This window comes from Scomber japonicus, chromosome 5 (assembly GCF_027409825.1).
Source record: "Scomber japonicus isolate fScoJap1 chromosome 5, fScoJap1.pri, whole genome shotgun sequence".
In the NCBI taxonomy this organism is placed as follows: domain Eukaryota; kingdom Metazoa; phylum Chordata; class Actinopteri; order Scombriformes; family Scombridae; genus Scomber; species Scomber japonicus.
The window spans coordinates 12,394,374-12,414,056 of record NC_070582.1 but is presented as its reverse complement, the minus strand read 5'-3'; positions in this window follow the sequence as shown (position 1 = coordinate 12,414,056).

Here is a 19,683-nt window from a genome sequence, read left to right as displayed (position 1 = left end):
CAAAAATGCATTGGGATAACTTGAGCAAGACAAATAGGTTATATTAATTCAAGTGCAAAATTAAAGATTCTTCATCAGTGGAATAATGTTTAAAACCTGATTTGCTGAAGCTGCAGCTATAATTATGTCTTTCATGCAGATTCTTAAGAAATTTGTTATTTCACTATCTTGCAAATTCTGCACCTCTGAGCTACTGCTTTTTTTTATTTCCCCATGTATTGTTTGTATTTTCCTGTTAATTAAGTCTGGCTGCCCTGTGGCTGAATTGAACAAGAGCTCCACATCCATTCATTTCACTGTGATAACAGGATTTTTTCCTCTGCAATAAATATAAAAGAGCTTCTCTCATAAGTGCAGCGACTCTTATCAAGGGAAGGGAGCATCATGATGTCATGTCATGCCAGAAGCTAATACCTCACCACTGACTCACCAGCTCTGCTTTTAAAGCGAAACAATACAACCACAGCAAGGACCTGGCCTTGTCAGTCCACTATTGTCTAAGACACTTAACCTCAGTATAATGAGTACAGCTTAATGTTCTCCCAGGAGACTGTTTCAAGTAACTCAACAGAGCCACATCTCATCAGGCAGTCGATACTTTGAGCGCCAAACCTCAATTTCTCATTTAAAACATGATATTGCACTAAAACAACAGCTGTGGGCTATGAGGAGAGGAAAAAATGGAATCCGCAGATTAAAGGTTGAATATGTAGAATATTTATTAAAAGCTATATTTTTTTTAAAATAATACAGCCACGGGGCGTTTTGAGGGGTACAGAATGAAAGTATTGCTTTTCCATAAAAAAAAAATTTAGTCTGAATTAATATTTTTAAAATTTTTTGACGGGTTCGACAATGACGTTCTGACACGTTCTGTGTACATTGTACCAGCCAATTAACGGCCGGAATTGCGGGTTGCCAGGGTTGTCTGTTGTTCCGGTGCAGCTACTGTAGGCTGGCACTGGGTGAAATGGAGTTGTAAACAAACACGGCCGTGTTGGACTCACTAAAACCAGCGTTTTTTGCTCTCGAGTACAACTTTTCATCACAAAACTTCTAAGGTAAGACAGAATATCTGTTAGTCACTGTAAATAAGTGGTTGTTTACCTTTGTATGCTGCTGGTTCACTGAGTTTTTAGCGCAATAATAGTGGTACTGTTGAACTCGCCAGGGTCTTAGCTTTCATATGAGATGCTATTTGTTTGTGTACCATGAAGTATCAAAACGGTAGCAATGGAAATGTGGAGAGTGGGTTGACTTTCTGACGCTATTCGGATTTTGATATTTGATCATTAACCTCTTAACTCACGCTGTTCCGTTCACGGGATGGGACGGATGTTAGGAGGTAGCCACACGGTCTTCTGAATGTTTTAAACACCAACCCTTAAACATATGTACTCATGCCGTACATAGTTGGAAGGCTTAGATTGTTCCGATTCATTCAAGACCACTCACGACTTATATGGTTGCTCACAGCCGTAATAGTATTACCGATTAGCTCGGCTAGCCACTCAGCTAAGTGAGAAAAGCTATAATGCCTACATACCTTCAAAGTCTTCCCTTTATCCACAACGATCATCTTATGACTCAGGACTTTCTGTACAGCTCGCCAAGTATCCATTCTTGTGAAATATGAAATCCGTTTTCATAAAACCGGAATATTTTCCTCAATATGTCCATGTATTTAGTCCAACACGTAATGTAATAACACAAATAACAAACCATATACGGTCCGTTTACGTCATTTCCTGACCTGCGCGTCCATCTCAGACTACACGTAACTAGATGTTTTCGGTGTTTAGGATTAGGCAGTACATGCAGAGACATTGCTGCTACTCCCACTGGCGTTACAATGTAATGTACCTCGGTGGTTTCAAGTCAGTTACAGCAATGTCTCTGGTTACAGCGAGGGTATGTTCGCTTCCTGTTTTCAAAATAAAAGCACCAACTCTATCGTTATGGTTTTCTTAATAATAAAAGGCAACGGGTGTTTTATTTTGTGAAAATTACCGGAAGTGCGTTACTCCTTACGGCTAACTTGAGTGGCTCCGAATTCGCAGGAACAAAACTTTAAGCAGATGTTATTTGGACAAATTAGCGTCACATTGTGGATCTAAAGGGCTACTTTCTCGCCTAAAAAGGTTAGACATGTGGATAAAGTGGTATATTTACAGAGTTAGAGCTAAAATAAAATCCGGCACCGGACCTGGCAACCCGACTGCTGGAATTACTTTTTGGTTGTTGCGACTACGATCTCGAGACATTAGATGGCGTTGTTCTGCTCATTCTACATATTCTACCTTTAAAGCTGCTGAACAAGACAGAGGTCAAGGTTTGTAAAATGTAGGTACAGAACTACATTCATACTGATTTCAATGTCAAGTGATGAAACAAATGCTCAAGAACTCTTATAATATGACCCTCAACATTTTCAGAAATCTGCAATAAAAGGTTTTACAGAAGTATTTTTTGTGAGGGGAGTAAAAGACATGGTTTAGAAATGTTCCATTGGATCATTTATTTTCAATATATGTATCTGTTTTTATAGTGTAGGTGACAAGCAGTGTAACTTAGATCTCAATATATGGATAAATCAACTCTACTCTAATGGCAGCATTGCTCCACCAGGTAAAAGTGTGCACATTATTGCTGAAGCAGTCCATTAGACAGTAAATTCATCAACAACAGCAATTTTGACATTTAAGATTTGCTGCTTTGAATTAGATCTTTTGTAGAACAGAACAATCAGAAGACAACTGGGAATTTTGTCATTGTTAATTTTTCTACCATTTTCTGACATCTTATACACTGAAGACTTAATATATTTCAAAAGAAACAAAACAACAGATTAACAGATAATTGAAAAAGTAGTTGCAGTCCTAGTTGCACACATGGATGCTTCTCATGACGTATGAATGTTGGCTGAGGAGAGCTGTGGCCAGGATAATGTGCTGCTGCAGGATTCATCAGATCACATATTCATACACACACATATCAGATCATGGTCACTTTGAGGGACATTACATAGATATTAATTTCTTGGTGATGTACCCTAACCTTCACCCCCTACTTCCATAACTCTAACCTCCACCACAGACTCAAAAATCAGAAATTCCCCCATTGGGAACACAGCCTTCATACCCGATTGGGCAAGTTGTCCTCACTTATCTGATCCCAAGTCTACAAAAATGTGTCCCCAAAAGTAGCTTATGACAGACCACACACACATACACACACAGTCCAGGCCAAACACAATGAGGAAAGAAAGCTTCCTCTGTTTTTTCCATATAACTGTCAGTCAGTGAGTCCAGGGAAGAGGAAGAGGGACAGACGATGATCCCACTGAGACAGAATGAAATAAAAGGATGAATAATGAAAATGTCAAGTCCACGTGTTCACAAAGCACAGAGTAACCTGGAGTGATTTAAAAGAATATGTTGGATTTGAGAAACACGTCCTCCTGAGAGTGTGTATGTGTGTGATGGTGCCCCCGAGGCATATGCAACTTTTTTTAATGTTACCATTCTGAGACAAACATTCAATGTAACTGCATAAAGCTTGTGTAAACAGTAAGGTGTGTGTTTACCAGGATATGCTCTGCAGCTATTAAGCCTCCTTTCATTGTGTGTGTGTGTGTTTTTTGATTTAGCTCTCTGCTCCATTGTTGTTCATCCAACATGGATGATGGTGGAAGGCTTGCTGGGACCCGCTGTGCTTTTCCTCTCTGCATCCTGTTCACACTGTGTCATTGACATGCTCAGACGGCACCCACAAATGCCCCTTGGTCACCCCATCCTGGACCCCACCCACACCTGCAGACTGACCTGCACCTTCCTGCTGCACAGACCCTCACTGGTCTTCCTGTTTTGAATCTCTCTGAGGGATCATACAAAAATAAACAGTCTGCTCTCACTTGCTTACACATATCCGACTGATAGATTTGTATAATAACATAACTAGCCGGGTCTATCCTCCTGTCTGGTGTAGATTACTTTTAAGCCTGAGGAGCTCTAATCAGAAATGAGCAGTATGAGTCACAGTGCCCCCGTATGAGATGGAAAGAGGATCAGCCTTGTTCCATTAGCTGTTTAAATTGTTTCTGTGATAGGCTGAGAGGCGGCAAGTGGCTGCAGGTCAGTGGGTGTCCTCCGCTTCATTTCCTGCCCAGCGGCTTGTAGAATCCAGCACCGGCGGAGAGTGATACACTGACTCACACAGAGTCACCTTCCTTTCTCTCTTCCTCTTTATACCTCACTCTCTCTTCCCTCTCGCGGGCTAATCCAGTGTGATAAGGGCAAGCTCTCCTCTCCATGTGGCCTCTTTGGCCCTGTAGAGAGTAAAGACCTCTGAAATCACCCTGGCACAGCTCCACTGCCTCGCCAAACACTGGTGAACATCAGCAGTATGAGTGTTGCACACTATTTCCACTCCAGTCTGGTGAAATGGAGGTGTGAGAGAGAGAGAGAGGAAGGGGAGATCGACATAAAGAGAGACACTTGGCGCCAAGAGTAGGCTGAGAGAGAAGGAAACTATAGCTGGGCACCACTTATCAGCCTTTCTCACATATTCACACCTCAAAGCAGTTTCCAGTGGTGGAAAGTAAATTAGTATACAGTATTTATTTAAGCAGGCTCCAATACTGACACACTTTTTTAAACTTTGAATCCACATTTCAGAGGAATACGTTGTCATTTTTTACTTGACTAGATCTGTCAGCTTGTGTTACTCAACACAAGCTTACATTCAAAACTTATGATTATCATGCATTATTAAAAGATTAAACTATGGTATATAGCAGTATCTCGGGTGATTAAAATTAACTCCACTTTGACATTTAAGTACTGTTTACAGTATACTGTACATCAGTAATAATTAGAGCTGGATATTGCACCTAAATACTTACTGTCCATAGCATCAAGAATGAAGAACAGTCAAATATTCCTACAATTACTTTTTCAGTTGCTTTTTAAGGAACATGTGTTACCCCATTGATTGATATATGAACCCCCTTATTCTTATTATTTTTCATTAGTCTCTAAAGTGTACTGTTGTTTCTTATTGTACTTGTAGCTAATGATGTTTGCCAATATTTTCTTCAGTTGTTACTTCTGTTTCATTGCTTTACTGCACTAAATGATTTTGTGTGTCATTATGTTTTGTGTATATTGAGAAAGTTAGCAAAGAAAACTTTAGTTACAAAATAGAACGATAAACTGTACAGAAAACTGCCACTGGATGCTTGGTTATTTTTATATTCTCATACACTATTATATATTTCTTAGAGAAAAATATATGTTGTGTTGCTTGCTTAGGTGGAGTAGCTGAGGAGGATTCAGTGGTTTAGTGGTTGGTTGCATGCCGACAGTGATGCTAACATGCTGGTTAGGATACCAGATTGGGAACATTGAACTAGTCGGTTTTGTTCTTTGTTCTATATGAAGGTAGATTGTTTGGCAGGTTAAGCCGCAAGCTGCCAGTGATGGTAACATGCTAGTTAGTTCAACATGAATACTGAACTTTAAATTGTGATGAATGCTGTGGTACTGTATGACTACTGTATGAAAACTGATGTTAAATCTTAAATCTTCCTTTGTAAGATATTCATGACTAAATTAGTAACACACAAAGATTAAGTATTTAAAAGAAAAAACATCCCTGCATCCCTTTCGACTCTGCTTTATGAGGACTGTGTGGGTGTGTTTTGGTCTAATTTGACTGACAGTGGTGTGTCCATGGCAACAAAAGCAAGCAATTGAACATGTGTCATCATTAGACGTATTTTTGTCTTATATTGTCTGATACGTGGACTTCAAACTAAGAAGAGCACAGACAAAGCCCGAATACAGAAGGTGGAAAATCGAGATTGTTTGCAAGAAAATTGGGACATGGTTCCTCATAATAAGAAGCTGATTGAGAAAATATATTATCAGGGCCTCTGTAAAGGGTCTGAGTGCTTCCACTACTCTCTGACTGCAGTACCAGCTGTAGTTAACATATTTGGATGATCACACCTGTGGGCTGTGCTTGAGGTGCTAATTATCTCTCATTGTGCCCATAAATACCTCATTATCACTCCATAATCTTTTGTACCAAATCACGGCCATAATATTGTAGTATCAGTGTTTCCCACGAGCTATAATGAGCTATCTTTTGATGTTTGTATGTGTTGGGTGTACTGTATGTCCCTATGTGTGTTAGTGAGTGTGTGTGCCTTCATGGTGCTTGAGTGGGAGTGTATGTCTGATCTGATTGATGGAGCTAGTAGTAGAGGCACAGCTCCCCTGATTGCAGCTATAGGCAGCACTAGGCTTCTCATTAACCTATGATAATGCACCTGTCACCCTGATACGAAAGCCTTGCAGCACATTTGTTGCGGATGGCTGTTCTCGCTTCTTCTCGCTTCTTTATTTTTTTTGCCTCCCTTCTCCATCTATCTCCTTCTGTCTCTCTTTTCTCTCTCAATTGCTTCTGCGCTCATGTACATTAACACACAAACACACACAAAAGTAATCTCTGCCATTTGGAGAGTCTTGCTGACTCTGTGCCAAAGCTGACCACAGCAGATGGACGGTAGCGCATGTGTGTTTTCTTCCTCTCCGCCATCCGCCACTCCCCACTCCAATGAATGCAACAGCAGCTACAGTATTTAATAGGATATGTGCTCAGTAACCCACTGGGACCAGAGTTGATACTGGATCAACTGTTCCAGCTCTCATGGCTGCGTTTGTGTATTGACTACAAATTTGGCGGCCTCTCCAAAATGGCTAACAGCATGTGCTATCACACAACATAAGCCGTCTGAGTTTACTCATTTACTGGCTGACAGAAATGTGAGATATCCCCCTCTGGTCAGTGGTTCATTTCACCCCACAATAAGAGGCTTTCTTTCATCTTGAACACCAGTAGTCAGTGTCCTAATATAATGTCTTTCTATAACTAATTTTCTCCTTAACGGAAAGACTCCAGTGCCTCGTCCAGATGTCTTCTTTATTCCCATAGCACGTTCCAGTCAGTTTCCCTGCTCTCCAGAGGGCCTGTGTGTGATTTATTTATCCTATCTGCACATTCAGTGCCAGGAACACACCCTGAGAGCTCACAAGACTATGGGAACGCTGCCTCGAGCTGCTGGAGAGTGTCGAGAAAGGGAGAGGGCTTCAGAGGACGGATAGTGAATCAGACTGGACCTAAAGATGTGTGTCAAAACTGTTACATATAATGTTGAGGGAGAGGCTCGTAGTCAACTGCAATTTTAAGGGTGTTTAGATTTGGGGTTTATGGAGGGGTGAGGCCTCAGTTGCTCCCATTAGTCACTCTGTCAGATGTTAGAAAGATAGAGGATGCTGTGCTGGTCCCATTTGATGCCGAGCAGCCTTTGGAATTCAGATTTCCCATTATTGGCAGGACTTGATCATGATTAAACAATGAGCATGTGTGGTGTTGGGATTGTCTCTGGCATGACTCTTTGCTTCCAACCTCTAATCTTCTCCGTTTCATCTTATGCCATACAAAGGTCTCTAAGGACAATCAAATATTACTGTTTTGATGTCTCGGGACAATAGCTGGAGTTTGTTTGCGTTGGATACCAGCTGCTCTCGTTAAGGAAAAGCAGGGGGCAGATAAAGAAGAGGAACACCCCCCCATAGGGTCAGACCTTCCTGTTTAACAACCAGCCAGCTTCCTGTTGAGGCCCAATCAAGTGACACATGTGCCCAACAGACCACTGACACCTCTTTGTCCCTGACAGCTCATCCTCAACTTTCAGGAGGTAAACCTTCATTTTGAAAATGCAAACATCCTGCCACCTTTTTGCTTTTCAGCTGCAAAAAAAAAAAAAAAAGATTTCATAAGCAACCCCAAGTAGTGTGATCTCAACAAATCTGAAAAAAAAACAAGGCAAGGAGAGAAATTAGTGTTACAATGTTCAAGCAACCTAAAAAAAATAGTGTCACAGTGAGCAGTGTTTGGAAGTAATTTGCCTGTATTTATCTAGTAAGCTGTCATTTGGAAAAGACAGGCTTTCAGCACGAGTGCCCATTTATTTCCACTGCTTGTTGAGGGAGGCTGAAATGGTTGAAAACAAGCCTCTGGATATCTTTAACATGGCAGCCTGCTGTGCTGTACATGTGACTGTGAAGGCTACTGGACATAGTAGAGAGAGCAGCTTGTGTTAGCCACTTTCTCAAAGAGTTAAAATCAAGCCCCTTTAATAAAAAGAGAGGGAAAAAAATGTAATAGAAAATTTATGCATCAGTGTAATCAAAATTAGAGGAAGGAGGTGGGAAGCAGAGCGGATGGCCTTCAGTGGAATATTCCTCGGATGCTGATTAGAGAAGCCATGTTAATGAGATTCATTGACAGTCTATTACGGAGAACAGCATGCCCCCTGCTGTGTCTGTCTGCACTATCCCTTTCTCTCAGTCCCTGTCCTTGTCTCATATTTTGCCGTTTCTCTATGTGCTTGTCCGCCTCTTCCTCACCCAGGGATCCATGTTTCCACTGCACAGAGACAGCAGGGGATCTGGCCTTTTCCACCAAACTCTGTAATGATCACAGTCGTGGGGTCGTACCTTTAACATCACAGGCTGTGGCACAGACCTCCTGTTTCTCCTTCCTGAGGGGCTTTAAAGCAGGAAGAGCATGCATACAAACACACACACACACACACACACACACACACAAAGTACCTTGGGATTTGGATACGGGTGGCGCCATGTGACATGCAGGCAGCTGGGCCATATTAAGAGAAGTAATGACAAACGGGCCACTGCTGTTGGTTTTTTACGCCTACAGTATAAGCAGTGCATCAAGCCTCTAAGGTGCAATCACTCAACAGAGCGCTCCAGTATGTGTGTCTTAGGGATCTGTGTGTGTGTGTGTGTGTGTGTGTGTGTGTGTGTGTGTGCTGCCCACCAGCCAAAACCTGAAGAACCTATCTCTGGGCTCAGTGGAAAGCTGTGCAGGGAAAGTAGGGGGCCCAGATGTTTTAGCTCAATAAGCTTAAGGATGAGTTCATGAGGAGAACATCTGAGGTTTTTTTTTTTTTTTTTTTTCTTAGCTCTGTTGACCCAAGAAAGAAACTCTTAATCCAGCCAGTTGGAGGACATATGTGTACATATCCTTTATAAGAAAGAAAGCTGGAGATGCAACTATTGTGCAAGTCCTTCTTCAGATAAACTGTGACCTAATTACTTTTTTTGGCGTAAGAGCTCTTAAAAACAACGCTGGAAGAGTGAAACATTGGCCAGATGCAGAAACAGAAACAAATGTGTTGAAATGCCTGTGGGTGTGTATGTTAAAGAGGGAGTGGGTGATTGTGAGGGTGAGTGGGAGAAATATGGAGGGGGGGCAATGAAGTTCTTCAGGAAATAGTTGAGACTGTGATTGTGGACAGCAGGAAGGGGGGCTGGAGGTGTTTGTAGCCAGACTTAAGTGGCTATTATGAAGCAGAACTGTGTCTGTGTGTGTAGGTGATCTTGTTTCAGTGCAGAAAAGCTAATAGCCTCCCCCAGGCAACACACTTCCTCTGCCATGTTAGTCGATCGGCTGCAATCTTAGTGTCGTGACAAACAGGGAGAGGTCAGTTGAGGTCGGATGGAGGGATGAATCCTGGGGTGCTGTGTTTGCACTCTGGTCACAACACAGTTTCTCCAGCAGTGGGAAAACAACAAAAAAAACCTCCACGACCACAAGTAAACATCCAGGGAAAAGTCCCGCAGACGTCACTGTATACAGCTTCTGTCCACTTTGTGCTGCTGCAGACTGTCTTATCCAGGGTTTAAATCATATTGTTTTATTCACTTGTTTTTAAATATTGTTAGTTGCTCAGTCATTTTCATACACCACCAGATGTTTAGATGTTTTTGTCTTTGCAATGCTGGAATCCACTTTCCCATATGAGATAATGAACTAAACTAAACTAAACTAAACTAAACAGAATTTGTAACCAGTTATTTCATTTAACTTTCCTATGACTAACAACATACACTATTTGAACTATCCATGCAACGAACCCCACATATATCACTGAAATACCGTGTGGTCTCGCGAGAGACCCGCACAGCACATCTAAAGATCTGTGCATGATCGCGCGATATTTCGACGATGTTTACAGCTTTAGCAGAAGCCGCAGAGTAAAAGCCATCAGGTAAGTGTTTATTTTAATAAACTCCTGGTGTACTTACAAACTTTTCAATGCATCCATTTATGAGTAAAGACCCTATTTGTACTACTGTAGAAGTTTGATAACAATCCAGACATTATTAGTGGGGTCATTTATGAGATACACTGGTGGTCCCGTTAGCGCCTGTACTAAGCCATTTGGCTGATGGCTCTAACTCCACTATTTTCCGACCAAATGAAAATGAACGGCTGAGGTGGTGTTTAGATAGACCTCATGGTGCATATGACGCTAGGTCGAAATTACGCCGAACCATCGCTTTAACCTCAATTTCATGTGAGATTCTCACATGAGATAGAGCCAGGCTACATCCTTTTGGCTTTACAGGCCAAAAACAGCTACAATGGTGGCCCAAAACATGACTCAATATAATGCTTTTGTTGCTTCATGTCTGCTGAATGTGTAAATAGCTCACTGTTTGCTAACATGTGATCACATATCAGTGTGTCGTTCCCCTCAAGTGGACAAACAATAATTCAATATTAAAGCAGATTCAGGATGTTTCACAGCGACCACATTTCTTGATAGTATAACCTTTCCTTCCATGGGTTAGATCCAGTAAGAGGCCTCCACAGACTGACTGTACTGCAAGACAGATGAGCTCATCTCTAAGGTAGTCCTCTACAGTCTAAAACTGTCCAATCACACCCCCCATGACTGAGAATCTAACCAATCACAGTAGAAGTGGACAGCGGGGTCATGTGAGACCAGTTAAGTCTTTTATGAGGGCCTACCAGACAGACAGGAGGGGATGGGACTGAGGAACACTGTCTTTTATGGACTATTGGGGATAGTATGCTCCTATCTTGAGACTATTAAAGGTCTCCCCAGCATGGAGACTCTCACAGCCCGGGGGTGAGACATGGTGCACCTGGGCTCTGGCTGGAGGAAGGAGTTTAACCCTTTCTCTCCTTACTTCTGCTATTCCCATACTCAATTATTTCCATCTCACTGCTTCAGTTTGTCCCAGTAAGTCATTTCATTATTTCTTGTTCACATACTGATAAGCTGCTGCCATGATGCTTGTGCTGCTTACATTACAGGCGGCAGAATTCTACAGCGAAGGCGAGCCGAGCTGTATATATAGAGTATACTGTACACTCTTGAGGTTAGCTTGTGGTTCTGGTTAGTTTTATACTCAACAGGCAGCTGCAGGGATAAGTGAACTCACTTGACTTTTACTGACCTTCTCCATCTCCACTGACAGGCTTTTTATGATACACATGTGCACCCACAAAAGTGAAAGCCTGTATCACTGGGAAGAATACTAGTCCCATAAACCAGGATATGATTAACTTCACCGCAGGGAATAAGAAGAGTGGTTGTCGCGCCTGCACACCTAACTGAATTTTACTTTTTAAATTTAACTCACAATTTCCCCAGCCTACACTCTTATATCCACCCATCCAGAGAGCCGAGCAGTTTACAGCCAGCAAGAGAGAATTTGTCGCTAGATTGGCTTTGTCAGTTTGATTCATGTGGGGCTCGCCAGAGAGTGTGTTATTGTGAGATTCTGCGCCCTTTTCCGTCTGCACCATGCTCTCCTCTCGGTGTTATTAACTTAGCATCTTAGATGTGCCCTGTAAGAGATGAGTCGTCACAGGAGGGGACAAGAAGATGATAAATTGTTAGAGCAAAGTTGTTTTTTTTCTCACTTAAATGTTTTTTTTCCTCACCTCCAAAAACTTTGCTGATTGAAATTTCACTATTTTCACTTATTGTACCATCTGCTGGGAGCCAAAGGTGGGTGGATGAAGGTGATAACACAAGGGAGGAGAGAGAAGAAAGAGTGTGAGGGGAGAAGGTACAAGGAAGGCTCGACTTTGTATGCAGTACATGACACCTGTGAGCAACGGATGATTGTGGATGTAACAACCTCCTTTCACCTCTTGCCTTTTCTGATGTTAGTTCACACAGTTTTTCTCACCCACCTCAGAGAGTAATGGAAACCATGTTTCCCACAAATCAGGTGAAATACCAGGTTTCTGCGACATTACTTTCTCACATGGCAGAACCCCTGGTATGAGGTTGACCATCAAAATGTGTTCAATGTGCAAATGTCCATGTTGCCAAAGCATGCTGCGAAATTAAATTAAAATAAATTAAAGGAACTGACATTTTGGGAAATACACACAGCTTTCTTGCCAAGAGTTAGATGGAGAAAAAAAAGCATACCTCTCATGTCTGCATGATAAATATGAAATGAAGGTCAGCAGCCTTTCAGTTTAGCTAAGATGGAGGAAACAGCTAGCTTTGCTCCAATTCCAGCATATAACCCCAGTGAAAGTGCAATGTGTTGTAACACTTTGGTTTTCCTGCAGACAAAACAAACAAGATATAAAGTGTTAATTAGAGAGCATTAGAAGTGTCAGTGGGTGCATTGTGTAACCCTGTTTCTCGTCTTAAAGCTAAGCGAGGCTAACTGGCTGCTGCAGCCTCATATTAAAGTGGCATCAATCTTCTAATCTAACTCTTGGCAAGATAGTGAAGCTTGTTTCCCAACATGTCAAACTATTCCTTCTGATAAATGTTGAATCTTAGTTATCTCCATCCTTCTGTCTACTGTACTGTTTATCTTTTCCCTTTCTTCCCCTTTTCCCCCCTCCTCTGTTTCACTGCAGTCTATACTTGTTTGCCATGTGCTTCGTGGCCTGTGGATACGAGAGTGAAAGTGACAGGGCGGGACGGCAACCGTCCCCAGAGGGACTAGATGTCCTTCTGCCTCAGCAGTGAGCCAGAGTCAGCCAGTCCTAAATGAAAGCCTCAGCCCAAACTCACCATGACATAGTGGAGGATGGAGCCTCAGATCAACCCTGGTGGCGACTGTACACTTGGTCTGATCCGGAGCCACGTTTACATGCAACACTGTACCCATATGATCTGAAAAAGTACCTTCAGGTTCCTAAATATGTTGGAAGTCTAACCATAAAAAGACAGCATTATGTAAAACGGCTTTGACACTGCAGTAATCTCAACAGGTGCCATGAGTCTGGCTCTGAGCCACTGCCCAATAGTCTGCGGTAAGCAGATAGAAGATGGCAGCAACAAGGTGTCATTATAAATCACTCATAGAAGAGTTTTACTGGCTCGTCTGCTTTAGTGCATATGCAGACGTTGCTGGTAAACCTCAGAAGGCTGCCCTGTGATTCTAGGGAGAAATGACGGGCCTCTTGGTTAATGGGGAAAGCAACCGGCGGAGGAAGCCTGTGTTTTTGTAGCTCATCTGGCTTAGATTAGTGCACGCCTGCGCTCTACTGTCACAGTCAAAGCGTAGAGGAGATAGAGGCATTAAGAGATGAAGAGAGCAGAGAGTGAAGAGGGAGGGAACAAGAGGGAAGGAGACACTGAGGAGGGGGTAAAAAACAATAATATAGACGGAGAGTGGCGAGGAAGGAGAAAAAGCATTTGCAAAGGGTTTTAGGATTTGTGAAGAGGTCTGGCTGTGTCACCCAGGGTGCTTAGCACAAGTCAGAGGCATAAACCCTTTAGATAGGCCTTGTGTGACAATGGAGGAGGAAAAAGCTCTTAAGACAAGACCGTGAATGAAAGCAAAGGGAACAGAGCCAAATGTAACTGTTTGCCCCTGGCATGTCCTTGCTCACTAACTGAGAGCACATGCCTGGCACAGGAGGACAACTTTCACCCTCCTCACCTTGAGAACATCCTTGTGACTCAACAACAGCCCCCTCTTTTTCTACTAATGCACTCAACGTGGCACCGAAGACTCTGACAGTTACTCCCTGCACTCGAATGCACTTGAAATGAAGGGGGAGAAAAGCACAGAGACAAAAAGGCAAAGGTATCCATATCACTCTCTGCAGGCTAGCGTTGTTTACATGGTCTGAAGTCACAGAAACAAGTTACAGACATGGTGGAACTAATTGTCTCACATTCTTTTAACAACTGCACACAAAGAAAATTCAAAGACTGTAAATTAGTTGCCTAATTTCAGCATTGGCACTCTTCCCATATGTGTGTTTTGTCTTAAAATGCGTGAGTGCCTCGCTGTGTGTTACTGCATGTGTAAATCAGTCTCGGGGATGAAAAGATTTTTTTATGTCTGTATGTATTTTGTTGTATTAATGTGTGAGTGTTTATATATGTGCAAGTTAATCCAGGCTTTAAGACCGATTGTGTTGAGCCTGTCGATCTGTTTCAGCTTGTTGTGTAGCCTTCGTGCAGACAGGCTTTCTAGGTCAGTCCTAATTGATGACCTGTATTAATAACACTGGAGTGGCATTTGTATGTGTGTGTGTGTGTGTGTGTGTGTGTGTATGTGTGTGTGTGTGTGTGTGTGTGTGTGTGTGTGTTTATATGTGTGTGTGTTTATGTGTGTGTCCTGGATTTTGCTGTCTCACTGTCTCCAGGCACAGCTGAGACCAGCCCAAAAAAACTCACCCTCCACCCGACCCTCATTCTCCCTGGTGTCCCTGCTGTTTTTGGGGATATCAGTGTGACACAGAGGGCTGCAGTTTGTGTATGTGTGTGGGAACGTCCTGCTGTCACTGCGGGCTGGCCTGTCTTCTTCCACACCCTTGTCTATTTTGTCTCTACATGGGGTCTCTCTCTTTTTCCCACTCAGACCGGGGTGAGGGATGTTTGGGGAGGAGGGGGGTGGGGTTGCAGTCTGGACAAATAACATCACCTCTAATGGGCAAAGCAGTGTCGAATGGCAGCCAGGGTTTCCAATGTATGCTGGACCTAAAAAAGATCATTAGAAAGCAGCCACATATTAAGAATGATCTAATAAAAAACAGCAGAAGTGAGCGCTTTACTTCTGTTATTAAAGGATCATTTTGGTAAATTAAAACTAGGGTCTTGTTTCCATAGTTTGGACCATGATTAGTATCTGTAAACTCATTATACTGAGATCTGGGAACACAGTAAAAGAAGAGAAATCAGATGGGGCAAGAAACAAGACAGTCAGATAATCTTACAAGTTTGAATGGTACACATTTTACACATCAACTTGACTCAACATTGTCCTACTGTATTTGTATGCACACTTGCCCTGTTGAACTGTATCTCAGCAATCACTTCAGTAAGTACAGTATTACCAGCTAATGGAAAAGAGTGACAAAACTATGAAACGTTTTCATAATGTACATTTTACTTTAAGAACAGGAACATTTGGGGGGAAGTTGTGATAAATAGGAATTAACCTTTAAATCTCTACACCAGCGTCCATGTTGTTTTAATCAATTTGTTTATCACATCGATCCGTCCAAGGCCAAAATATCTTTGTGATATGCTTGAAGATCATAAACCTACTCAACGCTTTAATGTTTAGGAAGCATTTAGCAGTATCCTTGAGTTTGAATCAACTATGGTGAAGCTGCCTTTAGCTTTATAGTAGCTATTATGTAGCACACAGATGGAACTAATGTCCTCATGACACTGAATGTGCCCCAGTTTTGGCCGCTTCTCTTTTGATTCTCCTGTACCTTTTCTTCTTTTATTAAACTTGGTCTGACCTATCACTGCACTCTAAGTGTAGTTCTTTCGTGATTATTTTTTTGGAGATGTCATGTTATTTCATTTTACTTTAATTTAAGGGATTTTATTTCCATCTTCATTGTAATCATGTTGCTCAAATCCATTCCTATGCCTTAGGTAAAACACTTTGAATGGCCTGTATTTGAAAGGTGCAACACAAATAAGCTTCATTTGTTTTGACTCAGCTTCTCACACAGGGTCATCTCTGCTGAAAAGTGACTGGCTTAGAGGACAGCTTGAGAGACAGACCCATGTCATGACAAAGGAAGTCTCACATCATGGGGAAAGTGACTAACTCTGAATGATGTAAACTCTCACCTCGCAAACCCATTTTCATCAGGAACTCAACTCAACTTTTCCAGCTCCGTCTTCTGGAGGAAGATATTATTCTTTTTCTTCACACAATGAGCAAACTTCCTTGTTAATCTTGCAGGAGGCACTTTGAGCCAGCATGTGCTTGCATGCTGAGTATGAAGTGAAAGCTGTGTTACCTTGAAAGCAGAAAGTCTGTAAGCTGTTCTCTCTGGAGCAAATCGTTCCTGCTTCTCGGCCGCCTAATCCCTCATGGAGCTGCTGTGTTCAACACACACTCTAATAACCCTCCGCTTCTGTTTTCTGACACACGACTCAGCTTTATCTGTGCTTCCTGTCTTTCATTTGTTTCTCATCCACCAGCTGTAGCGGGAAAGACACCACTTCCCTCCTCCTCCTCTTTCTCCTCTTCATTCTCCATCCATCTTCTATCCCAGAACCGTCGCTGCTCCCAGAGGAGATGTCAGTGCAAAGAGAAATCATGTCCGTGTTCACAAAACTTCAATGCTCTGACAGGATAAAGCCCAGAGCTCCAGGAGCAGCATGTGTGTATCTGTGTGAGAGATAGAAAGAAGTGAAGTAAGAGTGAAATTATTTTGCTTGTTTATATAAGTTCATATGTACAATTAGATGTGACTTTCAAGTTCCCCCCATCAACTAACATCTGACAATGGCAGGACAATAAATCTCTGGCTCCTTGTTAAGACAGTGTTTTGTACTTGGACTCAGGCACACATTGGTCTGTGGAATGTGAATGTGATAGCTTGTAATTCCTCACATCTGCTTTCCTCATAAGCGTCCACATCTTTATATGGTCAAACTATTCTGTGGCTCCTGTTGTTTGGTAACACTGTCTAGAAATGGCTTGAGCTCATCTAATCATGCCCATTATCCACATGTTGACATCTGTAGTGAACACAGAGGGAACAGTGAAGTATGTTGTGTTCACTCTCCACTCCTAAAACATGTGTCCTTGTGATTTTTAAGTAGCTATAAATTAACATTAACATGCACAATGCCACTGGAGCACACTTGATGTGCACATTGTTTCCCTTCCACGAGAATCATGCTACTTTTGTCTGAGCAGAGTGACGGGGCCAAGTCCTGCTTGGCTCATTCTCTGAACTCGGTTGTCATGGTGACAGAGACGTCGTAGCAGTTGGAGTGCATCTCATTCGAAAATAAGACCAGCACAGAGCATTATGCATCTACTCGTGCTGCCTTTTTACTATTAATGTACATAAATATTTATATGGTTTGGAAGATATTTTCATAGCAGTGGAGAGCCGGTGGCCTGTGGTGAGCTGAGACATGAGCTGATGAAGTGGTCTGTGTCAGACATTTGTGACTGTGTGCTCATGTGTGGATGCACGAGTGAATCTCGCAAAGCATTATTGAGTTTAACGAACACATGCAACTCTCAATCTCTTCTCCAGCGATCCTACAAATTTGCATCATCAATCTCTGAAGCAGAGCTGTAACTGCAGTATGTTTACAGCTGGCTTTGGCACTAATGTTATAACAATTAGTCAATTAAAATGATTAGTCAACCAAGGAAAAAATGTATCAACAATAATTCCAATCATTGGTTAGGTCATTTATATCACAAACTACCAAAACATTCACTGATTCAAGCTTCTTAAATGTGAAGAGTTTCTGTTTTTCTGTGTTATATGTCATTGTCACTTGAATATCTTTGGGTTTTAGGGTTTAAACTTAGACAAATCAAGCACCATCTTAGAGTTTAAGAGTTTGCGATGAGGAACTTTCACTATTGTCTGACATGACAACATATAAATGATTTAAATCTAAAAGTAACTAATAGATTAACTGATAATGGATACCATTGATAGTGGATATTTGACACAGATTTACATTTTTTGTCATGGTTACACATGTCAAATAGAGCAGTTAAAACAGCAATACAACACATTTATTTAAAGAAGTAGTTCAACATTTTGGGAAACACTAATATTTGCTTTCTTACCAAGAGTTATATGAGAGGATTGATAATCCCATGTTAGTCTGTTAAATCTGAAGCTGGAGCCAGGAGGTGGTTAGCTTAGCATAAAGATGACAAAAATCCAGCAAGTCACTGCTTCCAGCCAAGAATCAGTCTGGCACATAACTTCTCCTATAACCACAACTTGTAATGATTAAACAAATGAGATATAACATGTTAATTAGTGAGTTTTAGAGATGCTCATACTGTTTCCAGTCTTCATATAAGGGTTAACTAAGCAACCACCTGCTGGCTCCAGCTTTAAATTTAACATACAGACATACAAGTGGTATTGATCTTTGCCAATCTTCTTCAAGAAAGCAAATAAGCCTATTTCCCAAAATGTCAAACAATTCCTTTAATATCAGTCTGAATGACTCTGTCTCTGGACTTCAAAATTAGACATGAAAGTGGTCACGTACAGTCCAGCCACCTTGGAAAAAGGCCAGCACAACACAATGTACAGGCGGAGACATTAAGTAAGTGTAGTCCGGGCAAACTGTATTTGCTTTCCTCTTTGATTTTTCTTGGCTTTTCAAATGGCACTCACAGCGACAAGGTCACCCTGACACTTCAGTGTGATGTTTGAGACCTATATTTTATTGGCTCCACTGCCGCCTGTATTTCACGCTCTTTACTTACCTCCTCCAATTCTCTCTCCAGCTTTGTTCTCTAACACATACATCCTCTTTTGTCTTCATTTTTTCTCTTAAGATTCTCTTGAATATGTAACATTATTTCTGGTTAAAAAAGTGCAGAATAAAGGCTCCTCCATGAGGGCTTCCCACTGTGGGCTCAGCTTTATAGCAGATTAAATCATAAGTAGAGCCTGTGGAATCTACAGGGAGAGAGGAAAAAAATCATCCTTTTTTTATTTAATTTGCATGCTTTCCTCATCTTTCCTCCAGGCCTTTTGGTTGACGTGACCCACCTCCCATGGCTGTCTCACAATCTATCCTCTCCATAATGACTAATTTAAATGACTTCGATAATCCGTTAGTACTATGAATTAAATAGCCATTAGAGGAGGGTTCACAGGGAAAGAGGTGAATGGAGGATGTGGCTTGAGACTCCTTAACATCTCGCCTCTTATTCTGCAGAGAAGTCTTCGCTCATTTAGAGCATTTGTGAAACAAAAGGAGCTCTGCAAAAAGCTCAGTTTGTCTCTTGCATCATTAAGGGCTGTACTCTGCTTTCAGTCTATTTTACATTTATTCTTCAAAGGAAAGAATTATGATGCTCACTAATTTAAACAATCACTTAAACTGGGTGTTGAGTCTTTTTAAATACACGGACACCCAATACATGTCCTATACTGTAAGTAATAGCCTCAGGTAGGTACAACATGAAAATAAATCAGCATAAAAAAGTCTCCACATTTATTTGCTCGACTGCTCTGACGCCAAATGTAACTAAAATAAATTAATCTAATTATTTTTACAAATAACTATTGATACATTTGTGGCAACCTGCCTCCACCTATTTTACGCATGAAGATCAGCTTCATGTCATCAGGGTTATTTCTACTGCAGGGTATTGCTGCCACCATGACAGAAAAATTGCTCATTTAACATGGTGCAATTTGTATGTCAATACAAGATAATACAAATAATGATAATACCATAGACATGCCCTCTATGTCCCTCTAGCTAACGTGTCAGCTGTTTAGTTTTTCCAGTAAGAACATTTTCTTTTA